Source organism: Meles meles, chromosome 9, assembly GCF_922984935.1.
Source record: "Meles meles chromosome 9, mMelMel3.1 paternal haplotype, whole genome shotgun sequence".
Taxonomy (NCBI): domain Eukaryota; kingdom Metazoa; phylum Chordata; class Mammalia; order Carnivora; family Mustelidae; genus Meles; species Meles meles.
The window spans coordinates 32879434-32901432 of record NC_060074.1 but is presented as its reverse complement, the minus strand read 5'-3'; the positions used below and the strand labels follow the sequence as shown (position 1 = coordinate 32901432).

The 21999-nt window shown below is 40.3% G+C and overlaps 1 protein-coding gene across 4 annotated transcripts in view; it reads right to left on the bottom strand.

Annotated features, from left to right (window-relative positions):
- The window catches only part of ACSL3 (acyl-CoA synthetase long chain family member 3), a 66672-nt gene that overhangs the window by 37325 nt on the left and 7348 nt on the right, over positions 1-21999 (bottom strand). For 3 of the 4 annotated variants that reach the window (XM_046018786.1, XM_046018782.1, XM_046018783.1), the window contains exon 2: positions 11314-11371. The exons of the other annotated variant lie outside the window; for it this stretch is intronic. The gene's annotated coding sequence lies outside the window, so the exon portion shown is untranslated. The remainder of the gene's footprint in view (positions 1-11313; positions 11372-21999) is intronic. 4 annotated transcript variants of the gene reach the window in all.

The following is a 21999-nucleotide window of genomic DNA, read 5'->3' as shown; positions in this document are numbered from 1 at the left end:
AAAGAGAAAAAACACAGATTGTTAATCCAAATAGACAATACGTTCTCCTTAAACTCAGATTTAAATTAAAATGAAGCCTTACCAATTTCATCCAATAGTTCCACTACTAATGACTTAAAGACTAATATCCAGAGTGCATTAAGCCATCCTGCAGTACTTAAAACCCACACACAAACCCAAACTCGTAACTCTGAGAATTCTACAGAAAAGCAAGTGCATATTAAGTACAGATGAATAAGAACTCAATTATTCATTTATTTCTCAAACATTTATTGAACACAGAATTCATACCACTCTCTCTTGCGGATCACTGAGTCACAGTCATGAACAAAACACAAAAAGAACCATGAACAAATAACTAAATATCATGAGGCAGAAACAACTATGGAGACATACATGCAGGCTAAACAAAATGAACAATATTGGTGGGGTGGTGGGGTGGAGAAGGCTGTTGCTTTAGGAAGGGTAAAAATACATGTCACAGGGCACCTGGGTTAAGTGTCTGTCTTTGGCAGGTCCCTGGCAACTTTGGGCAGGAAGGCGGCTCCCTCCCTCTTTACTGCTCCCCCTGTTTGTGTTCTCTCTCAAATAAATAAAATCTGTAGAAGGAAGGAAAGGAGGGAGGGAGGGAAGAGGGTCGGGGAGGGGAGGGGAGAGGAGAGGAAAGGGGAGGGGAGGGGAGAGGAGAGGAAAGGAAGAAGGGAAAGGGAGAGAAGAGGAAAGAGAGGAGGGAGGAGGGGAGGGCGGGGAGGAGGATGGGGAGGGGAAGGGGAAGAGTAGGAGAGGAGAGAAAGAGAGGAGGAGAGGGGAGGAGGGGAAGAGGATGGGGAGGGGAAGGGGAAGAGTAGGAGAGGAGAGAAAGAGAGGAGGAGAGGGGAGGAAGGGAGGGAGGGGAGGAAGGGAGGGAGGGGAGGAAGAAGGAAGGAAAGAAGAGGGGAAGAGAGAAAAAGAGGAGAGGAGGAAAAGAGGGAAAGAAGAGGAGAGGAAGAGAGAAGAGGAAAGGAGAGGAGAGGAGGAGGAGGAGAGAAGGGAGGAGAGGAGAAGAGAGAAGAAAATGCAAGTCACGTGTTAGGAGCAGACAAGGAGAAAAAGCCGCATGGGTATCTGGGAGAAGGGAAATTCCAGGCTGAGCCCAGGAAGGATGGGGGACAGGGAAAGAGGAGGGCAAAGGGGGCATGGTAGAAGAGTGGGGCCAGATCCCAAAGGGCCTGGGACCACTGCGAGACTGTACTGACCTGAGTGAAATCACCTGTTAGCATCAAAAGGCCAACTCTGGCTGCTGCAGGACAAAGGAGACCAACTGGGAGCCTTTGCAGGGATCAGATGTGGGATGACCAAGATGCAGACCAGAATGAAGATGAAGCAGTGAGAAGGGACCCTAATCTGACTCTGTACCTTCAGGACAGAGGGCTGTACCTAGGAGAGTGAGAAAGAGGCGGGGGGGGGGGGGGGGGGGGGGGGGTGTTCAAGGTGTTTGGCCTGAGATAATGAAACACTACTGAGCTGCACGAAAGGAAGACTGCAGGAGGAACAGATCTGAGCAAAGCACAGTTCAGTTCTGTTGAAAGCAACTCAGACAGAGACAGTATTTTGGGCCATGAGAGTGGCTGGAATGGCTAAGGGAGTGAAAAGTGTGAAGGGCAGGTTCTGGGGCAGATCAAAATTGAAAGGCCTGGGGCATGACAAAAAGGGTCGGTGTTCACAAGAAAACCAGACGGGTAGAGTAAAAGGAGGACGACACTGATCAGCTGTACACACTACCTAACAAGTCAGCAAAGATGAGGACTAAAATGTGAATCAAAGCCTCAGTAGAGGACTGCACACTCATCAGGATGGCTACTAACAAAAACAAACAACCAAAATAACAGTCCTGGCGAGGATGTGGAGGTAGAGAAACTGGAACACAAAGTTCTGCTGTTGGGAATGTGGCATGGTGCAGCAGCTACTGAAAATACAGCAGTTCATCAAAAAATTAAAAATTAAAAACAGAATTACCATATGATCCAGCAAATGCACTTCTGGGTGTATTTCCAAAGGAATTAAAAGCAGGGGCTCAAATAGGTATTTGTACACCCAGCTTCATAGCGAGTTATTCACAACAGCCAAAAGGTGGAAGCAACCCAAATGTCCACTGGTGGGCGAACATGTAAACAAAATGTCAATAGAGACACACAACGGACTATTACTTAACCTTAAAAAGGAATGAAGTTCTGATAGTTCTGATACATGTTACAACATGTATGAATCTTGAAAACATGACACTAAATGAAATAAAGCAGACACAAAAGGACAAATAATATATAATTCCACTTACAGGAGATGCATAAGGAATCTGGACTAGATTGCCAGGGACTGAGGGGAAGGAGGGCTGGCAAGATGTGTTTAGTATGTATAGAGTTTGGAATAGCAGGAAAGTTCCGCAGATGGATGACGGTGATGGTCCACAACAATGTCTACTTAATGCCAATGAACTGTACACTTAAAGATGGTTATAGGGGCACCTGGGTGGCTCAGTGAGTTAAAGCCTCTGCCTTCACCTCAGGTCATGATCTGGGGTCCTGGGATCGAGCCCCACATCGGGCTCTCTGCTCCACGGGGAGCCTGCTTCCTCCTCTCTCTCTGCCTGCCTCTCTGCCTGCTTGTGATCTCTCTGTGTCAAATGAATAAATAAAGTCTTTAAAAAAAAAAAAGATGGTTACACTGGCAAATTCTGTTACATGTATTTTATTACAATAAAAAAAAAAAAAAGTGTGAGGGTCACTGCTGACCTCGAAAATAGCTATGGTAAGGGTCAAAGCCTAACTAGAGTGTGCTTAGGAAAGGGGAAGAGCACTCTACAGAAGAACAGAGAAATGGATACTAGGGCAGAACAAAGCAGATTCTTTTGTTTTCAAGATAAGAGATAGTGGGATGCCTGTGTGGCTCAATCTGTGAAGTCTGCCTTCAGCTCAGGTCATGATCCCAGGGTGCTGAGATCGAGCCCTGCATCGGGCTCCCTGCTCAGCGGGAAGCCTGCTTCTCCCTCTCCCTCTCCTGCTTCCCCTGCTTGTGTTCCCCCACACTCTGTCAAATAAATAAATAAAATCTTTGGGGGGAGGGGGGAGAGAGCGAGAGAGAGAGATAGTTACAGCTTGTCTGCATACTGATGGCTATGACACAGTAGAGGAAAGAAAAAGATTATACAGAAGAGAGGATGAGACGCAGCACCCAAGTGGAGAGGATGAGACGCAGCACCCAAGTGAAGAGGATGGCTGTGCACAGGAACGGGGACACAGATGTGTGTGGGTGGTACCAAGAGCCATTAGAAGATTGTTTTCTGAGTGCTTCTATTTTCTCAGAGTAATAGGAAGAAAAATCGCTGACTGAGAGAGGAAGAAAGGAAGGTATTAGAAAATTAAGTAGAAAGAAAGTATTAAACAGTCATCTAGGAGAACAGGAAAACAGAGAAGGAGACAGTAGAATCACCTGACAGCTCCTAAGCCCCACCTGAAGGTGGAGTCCTAGATGTAAAGGGAAATTAAAGATCTGGTTGTGTGCTTCCCAGCCAAGTTCAACTGATGGAGCACAAATGGGAACCAGGCAGAGAGCGGATATTAACCAAGGAGAGGGTTTTACAGGCAAGTACCAGAATGAAACATGGGGAAGGAGAGGAAAACAAGGGAATGAAGACTATTTCCATGACTGATCAGGGAGATTTAAGTTAAGGAAAGAAGGATGGCCCATAAGGAGGGAAAGGGCTTGTGAAAAGGAGATAGGATCGATGATGCAATCAGATCATGTGTGGTGACAGAACTGCGGATGCTGAGGTACTAAGAGAGAAGAGAGTAAAATGGAACCACAGGAGGTGATGGTTTGAGAAGAATGCTTGAAACTGGTATGCCGAAGAAGGCATACAGTTACTGTTCATGGAGAGGTCCAGGTTGTAATGATGGAGGAACGGGTAGCAAAGGCAGACTGGAGTAGGACATCTTTTAGAGAAGTGTTGAGGGATGTCTGGGTGGTTCAGTCAGTTAAGCAGCTGCCTTCAGCTCAGGTCATGATCTGAGGGTCCTAGAATCGAATCCCCACATCAGGCTCCCAGCTCCACAGGGAGTCTGCTTCTCCCTTCCCCTCTGCCTGCCACTACCCCTGCTCCTTCTCTCTCTGACAAATAAATAAATCTTTAAAAAAAATCTTTTAAAAAAATGAAAATTTTAAAAGAATTAAAAAGTGTTGAGTCTGGAATGAAATCAAATAAACAGAAATTAAGCAAGGGAATCTGTATGTTTCTCAGCTTGATACAAAACAGGGTTGGGGGGAATCCTAATTTTTTTTTAATTTTGTTCGTTATCATACAGCGCAATATTGGTTTCTGGAGTAGAATTCAGTGATTCATCACTTACCTACAACAAACAGCCGGCACTCATCACAACCAATGTCCTCAATGCCCACCACCCACCTAGGCCATCCCCCACCCACCTCCCTCCATCAACCCTGTTTGTTCTGTATCCTTAAGAGTCACTTATGGCTTGTTTTCCTTCCTCCCTTTTCAGAAAAGGGGTTTGGAACATGCACAAAAATCCATGCGTAAATACACATATATACTAGTCTTGGCTCTGCCGCCGGTCACTATGAGACCTTGCTTCTCTAAGTCAATAAATTGTTAATTTTCTTATCACTAATGATGCTGGAATTCAAGTAAACCTATTTTAAGACTAAACTGTACTGATGCCAAGCACTCCCAGATCAATCTTGGAGTACTGGCAATCATCAAATATTAAAGAAGTAAATGAGCAGAGGAACCCATTTTTAGCCCTGTCTTCTATACAAGACACTCTTCTCCTTCGGTGGGGGGGCAGGGGGAGGGTAGATAGTACAAGAAGTGCCATGCATTAAAAACAAACAAACAAACAACAGGAAGATTTCTAAGGTCCATTTCCAAAATTTTAGCATTTTCCAATCAATTCATTTTGAATTGTGTGAATACACTATCTTAACAGCAAAAATACTTTTTAACATACAGTCGAAAGACAATATGGATGGTCTGTGAGAATATTCCAGTGTTTGATGGACTGATCCAACAAAGATAGAATGGGCTAATACCTGGGTTAAATTTCCTGTCGAGTTCAGAACTACTTCAAACCAACCAACACATACAGACACACACACATTTTAATGCACTGAGCAAGTTATGTTTTCATATATTCATCCTGACCTCTTGCATCTCTAGCCATCTAAAAACAAGAGCCAAGTACTGCTAGATGGTACACTTATTTATGCAGATAAATGTGTAAAGCCTAAGGTCTACACAAAAAACCAGCTCAATCTTTTTATACACCAGAATGTCCCTTCACTCTTACTTGGGGCAGTCAGGCTTAACAAATAAAAACAGAAGATACCTGGTTAAACTTGAATTTCAGATAAAAAATCAACAGATTTTAGTGCACATATGTCCCAGGCAGTATCTGGAACATGTAGTAAAAAAAAATTCAGTTTTTATCTGAAATTCAGATTTAACTGACTGTCTTCTGTTTTATATGGCAACCCTAATCCCATCCCCAGTCTACCACGAAGTGTGACAATTAATTAGGATGACAACCACTCTGGGTTGCCCCAGCTGTGGGGTTTCCCAAAACACAGGACTTTCAGTACTAAAACCAGGAAAGTTTTAGGCAAACCTGTCACCCCACAATTAACCAACTCACAGAATAGGCAAACAAATTACAGCCTGGATTCTACCACTAGTTAATTTTGATCTTTTGTTAATGAAGTAACTTTTCTATGCCTTATTTTCCCATGTCTGTCATCATTTATCTAATCTGCAAAATTTAAAGTGAAGAAGTGCAAAAAATAAAGGATTCTGGAAAATGCAAAGGCATTATAAGTGCTGGTTATTAGTATAGTTGGTTTAGGTACAAAGTTCTGTTTATGCATAATTTCAAAGCAATTTTACTTATAGAGTTTAATTTACATACTTTATATAATCTACTGAAGGTACTATCTATCACTTGCAATACTAGTTTGCATATAAAAATGTTCAATAGACTTGCTCCTTTTAGACAATAAGCTCTTGGTTTGATGCTGGCCTCCCCGCTTACTTATTATTATATAACAGGGACAATTCCCTTAACATTCCAGAGCTTCAGGTTCACTGTAGAACTGGGGAGATGGTAGTAATAAGCCTCACAAAACTCCCTTTGGGAACAAAGAAAGCAGGTGAACACACTCTACATAAACTACAAAACACAATGCATGTATTGGTAGCACTTTAAATTCATTTATGCCAAACTATATATACCAATACCAATATTTTTTTTTCATCGTGATTATTTATACCCTCACTGATTCTGAAGATACTTAAGTTGAATGTATGCTTACTGAGACCCTAGGCCATGGAGCCAAACAGATGGAGTCTGACACTTAGTTCTACTACTTACTAAATGTCACCTTAGGTCAACTGACTTTCTAAGCCTCAATGTCCTCACCTGTAAAATGTGAAGAGTTTATGTATCAAAGACCACAAGGAGTACTCAGCAGCTAGCATGTGTGAAGAAGGGTGGTGTGTTTGCTTCACAGGAAGCATTCCAGCCTCAGCTCTGGGTTACCATTACCTTTTCAGGTTTCAGGCATTTAAGATTCTAAAGGTTAGAAGAACCCAAAATCATAGATCCACCCATAGAATTCCTTATAGGACAATAAGTAAAGAGAATACGGATACTTAACACATCTTGCATTTGGAATTGGTATGATTCCATTTAGCATCTCTAGTTCACTAGTCAACTTTGAGGATTTCTCTCCAGGAGCTTCAGTTAGATGATGACAAATTTGTTTTTGTTTAGGAAAACATTTATGAAGAATACTTTTTTCTCACAGCTAGCACTCCATACTAAAGTTTAAATATTCTGGAATTTTATGACACAGAACTATTGGATCCCACTTTGTGGATCCTACCCCACACCCAAAGGTAAAGAACGGATGTGCAATGTAATTCAGGACCAACTCTGTTTAACCAACTCAACTTATCAGACCTCCATACTTTTAAAAGAGCTGATCCTCAAAAGACTTCCCCAACTCTCGGGGTTTTTATAGTCTCATCTACTGCTAATAACCTCATGCCAAGGCCCAGCAACACACAGGGAAGTCAGAAGTGGTTTTGTCCATTCATCAATCCTATCATGTGGTAGATGATCCCCAAACACCCCCCATCCAGACAACTCACACCACAGGCATGGGCTCTCTGAATTATGTTGCTTCACCCTCCTCATCTAAGGGAAGCCCTATTCCTATTCTTTCTACTCACTTTCCAAACCACATAACTCCCCTTATTATTATATCCAAAAGAAGTGACATGAAATTCTCTATATGGAAGTGCAGCTTTTTATCCTAGAATTTTGTTTAAGGTTAATCCGTTGAAGGGAAATGGGGAGAATGGTATGTTCAGTCATCTTTTTACTATTCAAATGGTTGGGCATAAAAACTAAACCTTAGGAGCCCTACTTCATAGCACTATTTTGACAAATTCATCAGTGTGTCCTATCCAGCGAAGAAGTAAATGCCTTAACTATATTATAATACTGAATAGGACCATTTAACCCTCTGCAGTACTAATTCCTTACTTATTCCAATTATCTCCAAAATGTTTAATGAGAGCCACCTATATAAATATTTCAGGAGAACATGAACTATTAGATTATATAATGACATCAGCCTAGATGGTTGGTACTTGAAGGTCTTACTAGTAACTTCAACTCAATCCAGGTAAGTACTTTATTTAGTATTACATGAAACTAAACCTAGAAGAGAGGATTGGTTGATGGCTCAATTAACAAGTTCACTTTTGAACTCAACTATTTCCTTCCCTACTTTAAAAACAGAAAATGAAATTGAAGAAAATTCAAAGGCCAGAGGCTAAATAATTGCAAACTTATGAAGTATGTCAGCAAAAGTAACATGCTTAAAATAAGCAAAATAAAGAACACGTTTGAGGAGATAGTTCAGGTAAATTCAGCCTTTGAGAATGTAAAGGGATTAACATGTCAAAATTAGTATTTTCAGGATAATTTTCATCTACACCATCTAAATCTATCCAATCTATATCTATACTTAATTTTAAGAATTTATAAATTGTTCAGTAAGATTCCTTAGCTATTTCCTTATTTTTTCCTCAACCCTCCTCAGCCCAAAAGCCCTTTATCTCTATCTTGGCATGTTGTTAAAAACAAAGCAAGGTGAGGCCCAGGTGCCTCTGTCAGTTAAGCTTCCAATTCTTGGTTTCAGCTCAGGTATCATAATCTCAGGGTTGTGAGATCAAGCCCCGGACAGGCTGGGCATAAGCTTAAGATTCTCACTCTCTCCCTCTGCCCCTCCCTCACCTTTCTCTCTCCCCTGTTTAAAAAAAAAAAAAGAAAAAAAAAAAAAAACTTAAGAAAATAATATAAGGGATGCCTGGGTGGCTCAGTGGGTTAAGCCTCTGTTTTCGGCTCAGGTCATGATCTCAGGGTCCTGGGATCGAGCCCCGAATCGGGCTCTCTGCTCAGTGGGGAGCCTGCTTCTCTCTCTCTCTCTGCCTGTCTCTCTACCTATTTGTGATCTCTGTCAGATGGGTAAATAAAATCTTTAATAAAAAAGAAAGAAAATAATATAAATCACGAGAACTGTTAAGTATGTTACAGAAACATGTAATTACGGGATAAATAACCTGAATCACAACCAACATTGTATCAACTTTGTTATCTATATTATCTAAACCTCAAATAGTTAAGAATAAGGTTTAAACATGCAATACTTCCTTTAGTGAATACTTAGTCTTTTACTGTTTTTCACTTAATTCATAAAATCTTATTCTATTTTTCCTTAACTCTTTACAGAAATTTTCTTGTTCCCATAAACTATTTTGCTGCTAATATAGCTTTTCTGAAACAAGAGCTATGAAGATACGGTCTTCCTGTCTCTCCTCCAGTCTCCAGTGTGCCCAGCTTTCTGGCCTCTTGCAGCTTTTCTGTAAATGTTCAAAACCTAGATTGTGTTTTAAAAATAGAAGGCACAAGAAAAAGGAATCTTCTAGCTTCAACAGCTATGAGAACTATCTGACCTTACTCTAGGAAATCGTTTTGAGTAGCCAAAAAAAAAAAAAAAAAAAAAAAAACAGCAAACCTGCTGCTGTCCCCATCTCCTTCCAACCTTCAAATCTAGATCACTTTCACATAGGAATGAACAATATTCTGAATAATTTCTCTCTACTGCATGGGTATATGCACCGATAACCCTTTCTGCTACCACCTGAATGTGCAATACTGGATAAAGGTGAGTGAAGTCCTAAAGGCCATCAGAACTTGTCTACTCTAGGAAATACTTAAATATAAACTACCAGAATCATGAACAGAATACACTTTAAACCAATATAACTGAACACCAAAAAAAAAAAAAAAAAAATAAGAATAATGACTAACTGTGCATCTCTTTAACAGTTAAGACACTAGACAATACCTATGGTAATGGGTTTACAGTTATTCATGTACAACTCTATTTGTTAATGTTCTTCTTCAAATTCTACAGACCCTTTTTCAGTTGACTACTAATGCCAACAGCATTAAAACAAAACTTTGTAATCAAAATCCGCTTCTCCAGATTTTTTAAGGAGCCCAAAATACTACACTCTGACCATCACAAAAGGACATGTTCACATGCACATCAGTTCAATTTTTCCATCATTTCTGAAGTCACAGACCTTCTGAATATGCACAGTTCCCACATGGAACACCATGCAGTTCTAAGTTTTAGAATACAAGACACCGAGTTCCTCAAACCGTCTGTAACTTTCCCTTTACTACCCAATATATCAACCTGTATACAGCGACAAATGTCCTTTCCCTAGGCAAACTAATGAGAGATAAAGTTACTTCTGTCACTTTGCCATAGCACTTTTTCCCCAGGAACCACTCACCACTTCCTTGTCCCCTAAGTAGATATACTAAACTCCAAAACCACTCCCCCGTCTACCCCAATCCAGCTGAGCCTCTATAAAGAAAAAACTGACTGCAATCATCTATATAAATGCCTTACTATTTAATACCCATTATTTGATATACAATACTTTTTTTTAGGTAGTAGGTAGGCTTCATGCCCAACATGGAGCTTGAACTCAAAAACCTGAGACTCAGAGTCACACACACTACCAACTAAGCCAGCCAGGTGCCCCTACATGGTAAATTACCTTTGCAATTTCAATTACTTTGTAAATCTAAACTCTGCTGGGTCATTCTTAGCTAGAAATTCCAAGTCTGGAGTTTCCAAAACCCACTAAGCACCAAAAGAAATTTGTAGAGAATCTACTGTGTTCCAATGTATTTACTTAGTGACTTCAAAGCGCTATTCATGTGGCTAAGTATACAATTCAAGAAAATGTGGGCAAAAAATGTCTAAAATAAAGTGAAGGCACATCAACAGACAAGGAGTATTCTCTTTCCATCACACCTGCTTCATTACAAGATGGTCACCTTGGATTTGCACATAAAAAGGACTAGAAAGACACACTCCAAACTGGTAAGGGCTGGTCCCCTCATAGAAGAATCATGGGAACAGAGAAGTTACCCTTTTACTCACTGACTCCTAAACTGTTTAGTTTTTAATAATAAATATTTACTTGCATTCTTTTTAAAATCCATAGAAAACAAAGATTACTCAATTTGACCAATGTGTGCAAAGATGGGGGGGAGGGACAAAAATTTTGAAATGAAACAGAAGATAAACGTCAACACTCATGATTCTAATTGATAAAATGCTTATTGCTTGCTTTTATAGTCTCAAAGTATTTTATCAACATGGATTATTTCTTGTAACAGTTCTGGAAAGAATACAACCTGCCATATTCTAGCCCACCACAACTATGAGTAATATGCAGAACTTGCTGCAGGTTAACAAAAAACCCACTGCTGTTTCCCAGGCCTGGAACCTACAACTTGGTTAAGATGTCCAGTTAGGAATTTCAAATAACACTAACACAAATTTTAAATGGCCAGCACATTCTGAAATGGTAATACCACTCTAATTAGTGCTAAACTTCACAAAATCAATTATTGAGTTCAGAAACGCTCAGATACTTAAAAATTTGAGAAAAGATCAGTGATATTGTTGAATAACATGGCTTAATGTTCCAATGTATTTGTATGGAACTAAAATTGGTACAAAAGCTACCTTCTCCTAACTTTCATAATTCTACAATCACAAAGTAGGACGAATTTTTAAAAATTTGACAGTTTAGACACACTTGGTTTTAACTTAACACAGTTTATGCTTAATAGGAATATTCTGTAGTTAACAAAATTAACTTTTTACCAGCTGACAATGGTAGGAGGTGCTAGTGCCTTCCAAATATGCGCCTTTGATTCACTACCTGTCAAAACAAACAAAAAAAAGACAAACATTACTACTTGTAGTCTGATCAGAGCCAAATAATCAACCTTTTCCTGGAGATACTTTTACTTCCAAAAGCTCACAGAAAAATGTCTGCTTTTTTTGAAAACATCATCTATCACAGTAGCAAATGACATTTTCTCATTAACCTTTCATCAAAAAAAAAAAGCTTATTATGTATCCCTACACACCTATTAGAATAGCAAAAATCTGAAAATACTGGTACCACCAAATATTGGCAAGAATACAGCACAAGAGAACTCATTAATTGCTGGTAGGAATGCAAACTGCATGGCCACTTTGGAAAACAAGTTTGATAGTTTCCTAGAAAACTAAACATACTCTTTACATTATGATCCAGCCTCCTGGATGAACTGAGTCCCTTTGGTATTTACCCAAATGAGCTAAAAGCTTATGATAATTTAAAAAAAAAAAAAAACTACATAAAAATATTTATATTGGCTTTATTCATAATTGCCAAAACTTGGAAGTAACCAAGATGTCCTTCAGTAGGTGAATGCATAAACTGTGGTCCATCCAGACAATGGAATGAATATTATTCAGCACAAAAAGAAAAGTGCTATCAAGCCACGAAAGACATGGAGAAACTTAAATGCGCATCACGAAGGGAATGAAGTCAACACGAAAAGGATACGTATACTTTTTTATTCCAACTCTGTAACATTCTGGAAAAGGAAAAGCTATTGAGGACAGTAAAAGGTTGCCAAGGGTTAAGAAGGAAAATGGGGTAACAGGCAGAGCACAGAGGATTTTGGGGGTGGTAGAACCGTCATTACATACTTGTCCAAACCCACAGAATGTACACCACACAGAGTGAGCCCTCAGGTAAAATAAGGACGCCAAGTGATAATGGTGTTATCAATGTAGGTGCACTGACTGCAATATATGTATCATTCTGGTGTGGGATTATTGATAATGGGGAGGCTGTGCATACTTTAGGTCAGAGGTATACAGGAATCTCCATGCCTTCTGCTCAATTTTGCTTTAAACTTGAAGCTGCTCTAAAAAATAAAGTCTATTTAAAAAAAAAAAAAAGGTACATCCAAAACTTTGAAGGCACATATTGAGTTTCTTCTCTCATAATGGTAGTGGTCAAGAAGAATAATTACTAAGATTTATAAACAGTATTTCACTGTGTATACAACACTTTTATCCACTAATCTCAAATTTTTTTTTTTAAGATTTTTATTAATTCATTTGACAGAGAGAGAGAAAAGAAACAGAGACAGAGGAGTACAAGCAGGGTGAGAGGCAGGGGGAGAGACAGAAGCAGACTCCCCTGCTGAGCTGGGGGCCTGTCCTGGGGCTGGATCCCAGGATCTGGAGATCATGACCTGAGCCAAAGGCAGACACTTAACCATCTGAGCCACCCAGGAGCCCCTCAACGATTTTCTCAACTGCTTGTGAAGCAGGCAGGTTTGCGGTCATTATAGGCTTAAAAATAAATAATTTAACATCAGCCCAAACTCACAGGGTCTGTAAATGGACTTAACAGTTAAGTATTTTGACAAAATTTAGCATATCACTACTCATAATTAACTTCCTTATTCCCTGTCAAGGTAGCCAAATATACTTTAAAAAAAAAAAAAAAAGGAATAGGCCTTAAAACCAGATAACCAAACCCCCCCACTCTTTCTCATTTGTTTAGAGTCTTCTAAACAAATTCATTCGTCCATTCATCCATTTATCCATCTATCCATCCAGGTTGGGGGAAATCTTACAAATTTACCTGCTATTTCATATGCCAGTTTCCTCATACATAAATAGGGATGACAACGTATATATATAATTCATATCCAGAATATTTGTTGAAATTCTATAAATAAAATACAACTCAGTAGAAAAAATAGGCTACATATGTCCATGGGAAAAAACCTAAACACCCATTAACTATGAAATTGTCTCGGGGCGCCTGGATGGCTCAGTTGCTAAGCGTCTGCCTCTGGCTCAGGTCGTGATCCCAGGGTCCTGGGATCGAGCCCCACATCGGGCTCTCTGCTTGGCGGGGGGCCTGCTTCTCCCTCTCCCACTACCCCTGCTTGTGCTCTATGTCTCTCTCTCTGTCAAATAAATAAAATCTTAAAATTGAAAAAAAAAAATTTAAAAAAAAACTATGAAATTGTCTCAGTATTAAACACAAATGAAAACATTATCATTTCCCCCATCATGTTTTTTTAATTAGAAAAAACGGGGCACCTGGGTGGCTCAGTTGGTTGGGCGGCTACCTCCAGCTCAGGTCATGATCCCAGGGTCCTGGGATCGAGCCCCACATCAGGCTCCCTGCTCAGTGGAGAGCCTGCTTCTCCCTCTTCCCTCTGCCTACCATTCTGCCTACTTGTGCTCTATCTCTGTCAAATAAATAAATAAAATTTAAAAAAAAAAAAAAAAAGGAAAGAGGGCGCCTGGGTGGCTCAGTGGGTTAAGCCTCTGCCTTCGGCTCATGTCGTGATCCCAAGGTGCTGGGATCGAGTCCCGCATCCGGCTCTCTGCTCAGCGGGAGCCTGCTTCCCCCTCCCTCTCTGCCTGCCTCTCTGCCTACTTATGATCTCTCTGTCAAATAAATAAATAAAATCTTTAAAAAAAAAAAAAAAGGAGAAAGAAAAAACATCACAAGCATTGGCAAGGATATAGGAAACAAGAGTGCTCTTGGCTTTGTTGGGGGAAATGCAGCCACTTTGGAGAGCAATTTGGCAGCATCCAGCAAAGCTGAGGATGTAAATTCCTATGACCTAGCAAAGGCCTCCTAAAAAAAATTTGCCCTGGAGAAATTCTGGCACATGTGCATATTTTATTTTGTTAATTAAATGGCCCAACACGACAGGTCCTAGTATTTAACTGGCCCTTAATAAATGTTGAATCTCCTCCACAACTAGTTAATCAATGAATGCCTACTCAGCTCCATACCCAATGCTTTCCACTCTGGAAATGTGTCCATAGGCCTCAAAAAGCTCCCAGGACCAAGTACTGAGATGACAAAAACTATTGGATAAGGAGATAGGCTGTATTAAGGAAACAGGCAAATGAGGTCTTCTGTAAGAAGGTCAAGGAAGGCTGACTAAGAACTGATTTATTTAACTAAGAACTGAGTGGATCCACAGATTTTTGGCAAAGGACACGAGAGAGGAAACCACAGGCAATTAAAATAGCATCTGTGAAAGGAAAGAAGAACTGGAGAACTCTTAAGTACCTGAAAGCAGGCTGACAGATGACCCCAGAGGCATCAGGCCCTAAACCCTGGAACCAGCAAATGTTACCTTACTTGAGAAAAGATCTTTGCAGATGTGACTGAATTAAGGATCTGGGGATGAGAGAGCAGTATGGGATTCAGCTGGTCCCTAAATGCCACCACAAGTATCCTTGGAAGAAAGGCAGATCTGACATTCAGAGAGGGCAATGTGAGGACAGAGCAGAGCTGTAACGTGCTGGCCTCGAAGTCTGGACCCAAGCCACAGAATTCAGCAGGCCCAGCAACTGAAGAGGCAAAAACAGGTTCTTCTCTGGAAGGGGCAACACTCTGCCAACGCCTGATTTCAGCCCAAGAAACTTCTGGCCTCTTTTAACTGTAGGATAATCAATTTCTGTGGTGCTAAGTCACCAAATCTGCGGTGTTACAGCAGCTCTAAAAAGCAAAGGCAAGTGCTCACTGGCACTGCCCTCTATGCCATGCTAAAGAGCTATCCAGATTTGTATGCAGAATAGCCATCCCTCATACTGTTAATTCCCATGCCAGTGCGGGGAATTTATTGATGGAGGCAGCGGGGACTAGAAACAGAAAAATCAGAATCAAAAATCCAGAGAGAATATGAAGCTCTGGATCACCAGACATTTGACCAAAAAAACCCATCACAATGAAAGACACAGATGAAAACTGAAGTGGGGGGAACTCGATGGAAACAGTCGATGCAGGAAATAGAAAGAATACTTTAAATACATAGGACTCATCTTCCAAAAGATAGGAGAGGCTATTAAAATGATGAAACAAAATTGGTGCACCATACAGGATTAAAAATAAGAAAAAGCTCTTGGAGGCGCCTGGGTGGCTCAGGGGGTTAAAGCCTCTGCCTTTGGCTCGGGTCATGATCCCAGGGTCCTGGGATTGAGCCCCACATCGGGCTCTCTGCTCAATGGGGAGCCTGCTTCCTCCTCTCTCTGCCTGCCTCTCTGCCTACTTGTGTTCTATCAAATAAATAAATTTAAAAAAGGCTCTTGTTAAAATTAAGAAGAGCACCTGATATTAAATTTAAAAGTCAACAGATATATTAAGAAAAAAAGGCTGGAAGGCTGGGAGTTATTTCCCCAGAAAGGAAAACAAAATCAAAGTAGAAAACAGAAATCAAAAAAAGATTTTTAAAAATAAGGTTGTAGCTGGGGGTAGAGGGCTATAGGGAGTCTGTGATCACTTGATAGTAATTCCAAGTTTATCTAGAGGAAAACATTTTAAGATTTGCTAATAAAACCTGAAAACAAGAATACTTAATGCATACTTACCCTATTAGATGTTAAAAATAACACTAACTGTTCTGGTACAGAATTTTGAAACCAGAAAACTGTCACGGGATTTTTGTATTGGACCATAGTGGCATTTCAGATCAGTGGTTAAAAGATTAAGTTAAGCAGCATTAAAGAAAACTCGGAACTGAGCCAATGGGTGGATTTAAATCTTAGAAAGATGAGGAGCAGATCTGTGAAACGAATAACCTGGCAATTCCTCTCTTCCACAGCTCCCACGTCCCAAAAGCCATTTGTTCCTAAGCATTTTTTTTTTTTAACTATAAAATAATCTCCAGTACTATCATGGTAGCCCGCACACCCTACTGCCTGGCCTGCCACTTTCAGAGAGAGAAGCACTGGTTCTGCCGGAACTCTATGATGCCCTTGGCTCCCATCTCCACCCCAGTGGACTACTGCAAACACAACATCAATAGGGACCCAGCGGCCTATGACCTAGGAGGCCTGTATCAAAAATAAGGACATGCTGATCCAGTAATATTCTCTACAGAACTTAGAACTGGCATTCAATTAAAATAATCTGAGAGAATTAAAAGAAGCTGAAGACTGCCAATGTAAACTTGTCCTTCAAGATTCAGTTGAAGCCTCTAGGGGAGGTCCTCCTCAGTGCCACAGAGCTGTGTCAACCTCTCTGTGCTAGCACTCCATTCCTGTCAACACGAAGGCATGAGTAAGCACACAATGAGGAAACTAAATAGCTTAACAGATGCAGTACAGGAAAACAGGAGGGAAGTTAGAAGTGAAAATGAAAAATAGAAACACACAGCAGAGAGAATGAGATCGCGTTTTAAGCAAAGCAGCTGACCAAATTTGTTTTTTCATAATGATTACTTTGGGTTATCACAGAAAAGAAACCAGAAAAGGATTCCAGGTATGTAGACATTAAAATAGCTCAAGTGGGAACACCTGGATGGCTCAGTTGGTTAAACCGCTGCCTTCGGGTCATGATTCCAGCGTCCTGGGATGGAGTCCCACATCGGGCTCCTTGCTTGGCAGGGAGCCTGCTTCTCCCTCTGCCTCTGCCTGCTACTCTGTCTGCCTGTGCGCGCTCTCTCTCTCTTTCTCTCTGACAAATAAATAAATAAATAAATAAAATCTCAGGAAAAAAAAAAATAGTTCAAGTGAAGGATGAAGTACAGAGTTTAGAGCAGTAGTTACAGAAAAAGCAAGACAACAGGATATGGGGAAATGTGAAGATTAAGCTTTAAAAATTAGTATTCAACATTTCTAGAATGGTAGGGTGATTTGCAATAGACACAAGGAATATGAGAGGAAGAGCAGATACATAGGAGAGTGCATGAGGATAGGGCTGGATGTTAAGTGTGTGGGAATGACTAGAGGAGAGATTCAAGATATTGTCAGAAATACAGGACTGGGGCTCCCAACAGAGCAGCAGATGTAGATTGAGAGTCATCACTGACCCTATCCCTATTAGAGTCGAAACCATGGAATCCCTCAAATACAGTGTACATTCACTTGTAAAAAGATTAAGGACAGACACTACAAAAGCCAGTTAGAAAGGTAAAGAAAGCAAGAACAGTATCCTAGAAACCAAAGGCAGACAATGAAGGTTGATGAGGACACTGTCAGGAGTGTCAAAGGCTTTTAAGAAGGCGACAAGCATGGGTATCTGGGTGGCTCAGGCAGTTAGGTGTCTGCCTTTGGCTCAAGGCCATGATCTCAGGGTCTTGGGATCAAGTGTATCAAGCTCCCTACTCAATGGAGAGACTGCTTCTCCCTCTCCCTTTCCCTCTGCCCTCCTACCTACTTGTGCACCTGCATGCATGCTCCCTCTCAAATAAATAAATACCTTTGGCTTTGGATTTAAAAAAAAAAAAAAAAAAAGGCAACAAGGAGTTACCATATCAAAGTTCAAGAACTCAGGTTGGCCTGACACAAATCTATCACACTTTCTTATCTTCTTTATCAGGAAATTTCTAAATTATAATCTGCACATTAGTACTCAGCCAGCAAGCTATTCATACGCATATTTTATCAACAGTAAATCTACTCTTTCAGAATTCCTGAGCTCCCACTAATAAGCACAGACTGGTCATTTTGTGTCAAGTTGTTGTTGGCCTTCCAAAATTTGTTTGGTGTTAGGTTCAAATCTTTCAATTCAATTTAATAAACACTATCTCTTGTCCTTTACTGTGCAAGGATACGCAGACTGATTGATTCAACAAAATAGGAGTATCTTTATGCTGGGCACTGGGTGTACATCAGTAAGTAATACACAAATACACTTGTCTTCATAGAGCTCTCTTTTCTAGTGGAGGGATACTTAAACACAGCAACTGCCCCTTAAAGAGTCCAAAAGAAACACATCTAACAAGGTAACAAACACATTTATTATCTCATGAAGCTTATTTGAAATCAGTAACAAGAAACACAAAGCTATAATTAATCACCTACAGGTAACATGCCTGTCTGCGGACATCACATAACATAAACATTATTAACTTAAACATGCATACAGTCAGCTCTCAGTTATCTGTAAGCAAACTATCCATGCATCAAGAGCAATTCCCTAATACTGACTCATGTTTCTGAGTTATAAACTATAATATTCTGATACATGATATCGTGTAAAAAATATACAGTTTAAGATTTTTACAAACTAACTCAATCATTACACATGCCAGCTTTACTATGTCCCCATTTTTTTTTTAATTTTATTTATTTATTTGAGAGAGAGATCACAAATAGGCAGAGAGACCGGGGCGGGCGGGGGTGGGGGGGAGCAGGCTCCCTGCTGAGCAGAGAGCCCAATGCGGGGCCCAATCCCAGGACCCTGAGATCATGAACTGAGCTGAAGGCAAGAGGCCTATATGTCCCCCATTTTTCAAATGAAATTGCAGAGACATGCTCCTTAAGTCCAATAACCTTCAATCCATTTCCCAGAGCCAACTAACCCAAGCTCTTCAAACTCAAACCATCCACAAAGTTGCCCCGAAACTAATAAGCCTCCAAGCAGGGCCTAGTTTTTTATCTAGGAGCCTACTCTCTAAGAGACTTCAAGGATCACAACAAGCCCCTTTTGGTAAAAATTACTGGCATTCCAAACACATGTACCTTTAATATTGTGTATATGTACTTTGGTCCTACCATATCATAAACCCTACGAATCATGCATAAAATGTAGAAATTACTATAAAGAAAGAAAGTTTCTAACATTTCTTCTTCCCTGTACCACAGAGATGGGCTATGTACACACCTGGAGCACAGGTACCTTGCAAGGCAGATCTCACCCTGATCCTAAAGAAACTGAAGCTCAGAGGTTAAGAATTTGCTATGGTCACAAAACTAAAATGAGGCAGAACTAGATCTGGGGATTTAAGTAACAGTGTGGTCACAAACCTCAAGCCCTTCGTCACTCCATTCTACTACACCAATCTGCTTCCTTACACCTGGGGTCTCATGAGCTCCCTCTCTGACCTCACTCCACACTTCCGGCCAGCTACTATCTCCCACAACCTTCCCACCTCGAGATGGTACTGGATAAACAGGTATTCATTTTATACCTCAGGAAAGTGATACACAAACTAAATACTAAATTTCAAAGAAGAGTGCCATGCTGTCAAAATAAGCATCAGTCCACAAAGACAGGCCTAGTTTCAGGGTAAATGATGAATACAAATTCTTAGACCCTAGCACACTAGCAAATGGAAAGTTACAATACAAAAGCAAAAGGACTTAGGAAAATATTCACCGTGGATATGTAAAAAATAGTAATAATGACCAATGTATTATGGTCCATGTGGTATAATTTCAATTAATGTGAATCCTGTTTACATTAAAATGTCATCATCTACAATTCTAAGATTAGTTCATTCTGGTCTTCTATGGAACTAAAATAAACTCCGTATTTCAACTTAGAAAGAAGTCCAGAGATCAAGTCAGTCTTGAATGGGAAAAGAAAATTTCTGGTTGTTTTAGTGTTACACTAAAAACACCCAAGGTCAGGCGCCTGGGTGGCTCAGTGGGTTAAAGCCTCTGCCTTCAACTCAGGTCATGATCCCAGTGTCCTGGGATCCAGCCCAGAATTGGGCTCTCTGCTCAGCATGGAGCCTGCTTCCTCCTCTCTCTGCCTGCCTCTCTGCCTACTTGTGATCTCTGTCTGTCAAATAAATAAATAAAATCTTTAAAAAAAAAATCACCAGGGGAAAAATATTAAAAAAAAAAAAAAAAACCAAGGTCAAGATATAGAATGAGGATTACTGCAATCCTGATGAAAGTAAAATGAGTAAAAGTAAACTTCTGTGGCTGAAGAACTTTTTATAATGTTGGCCAAAATAATAGTGAATATTTTACAACCCAGAAACATCAATGCAGAAAAACGAGCTGTTACATATCTACAAAATCAATTTGGAACTAAAATAATATTCAAAAGGTTAACTATTTCATCAGTCAGTGTAGCTAGTAACTAACAAAACCCATGCAAATACCCCAGTGAATTCCAAGAAGTAAACACAAAATAAACTCACAGAGGGAAATGCACAAAGCTAATGAAGTTTCAGAGAAACCAAAGAGAGAAATATGGCATAGATAACAAAAAAGCAGATCATAACACTGCTGAGCAAGAAAGGATTACAGGCAAGGAAACCCAAACTCCAGAAAAGCTAAATGGTGTGGAGAATGCCACAATGCCAGGCACAACAGTCATCATGGTGGCACAACTGGAAACAACTTTAACAACTCAGAGCCCACGTGGTTCTCTTCACTTGCTGGCTGCTCAATCTCCATTCCTACTCCTAGAACCTTCCATGCATTAGGCAACTACTTTCTGAATTGAAGGAAACAATGAATAAATGAGTTCATGTAAGTTCTTAACTATTTGTTCTCCATACCTCTGCTCTTTGCTTGCCCTCTGGGATATGATTCATTCCCAAAGCTTCCCTAACCCCCCTAAACCAGCTAACACCTCAATTTTATCTGTCAGTCCCACTCTTTCCCAACTGCCCAGGACATCCCATTTGAGTACCATCCTCAAACACAACTCTTTCTTCATATCCAACTCATGTCTCTTTCGCTCAGCAAAAGACCTTTCCTGGTTACCCTGGGCAAACATGACCATTCTATCGTCTGTATTGCTCACTCTATATGAACCACATCTTGTCTGTATCCTCCTATAGATTGAACATTCTTGTCCTTAAGAAATTATTATTTCCTACTCCCACTTAGATGATGTACACTTCTGGGACAGGTGGGTGGCTCAGTCAGTTAAGCTTCAGCCTTCAGCTCAGGTCATGATCTCAGGGTCAAGCCTGCATCAGGCTTCCTGCTCACAGGGAGTCTGCTTTTCCCTCTTCCTCTGCTCCCGCACGCTCTCTCACTCTCCCCCCCCCCCCCCCCCCGCTCATGTGTGTACTCTCTAACAACTAAAATCTTTTTTAAAAAATGATGTACACTTCTACCATATGATGGACTCCCTCACACACTGGATTCAGAATACCTTGTTATGTTTACCAAAAAAACTGCTTCTGAAGGACAGAGAAAAAAACAAAAAAAAGAGGCACAAGGAACCTTTTGGGAGTGATAAATATGTAAACTACCTTGATTATGGTGATCGTTGCACAGGTGTATACATGTACAAGCTCAAACTGTATACATTAAATATGTGATTTTTCAATTAAAATACACAGAAAGGGAGAAAGGAAAGACAAAGAAAACGGGGCGGGGGTGGGGGGGGACAGGAGGCAGAGAAGGCAAGCAACCAACACAGGAGGTCACCTGTGTATCCTAAACTACCATCTGTATCTCCCTGAGTGCTCATAACTTCATAAGGTGAGAATTAAAATATTTATGTTAAAGAAACTGAAATGAAAAGGATTAGAAAGATTAAGAAACCAAATCAAATTTACACAGAAAGTTTTATACACATGACTCCTCCACTCCACAGCACAGAGTTGATGATACAGGATAATTAGTGTATTTAGAAATGCTACCTGAATCATTATTAAGATCGTATTACAAAAGGTATTAAAAACAAGAGGAAACTCTTAAATTACTTGAATGAGAAGTACACTATGTCAACCTACTTTCAATGTGCTTTATAAATATTTCCCGAAAATTAAA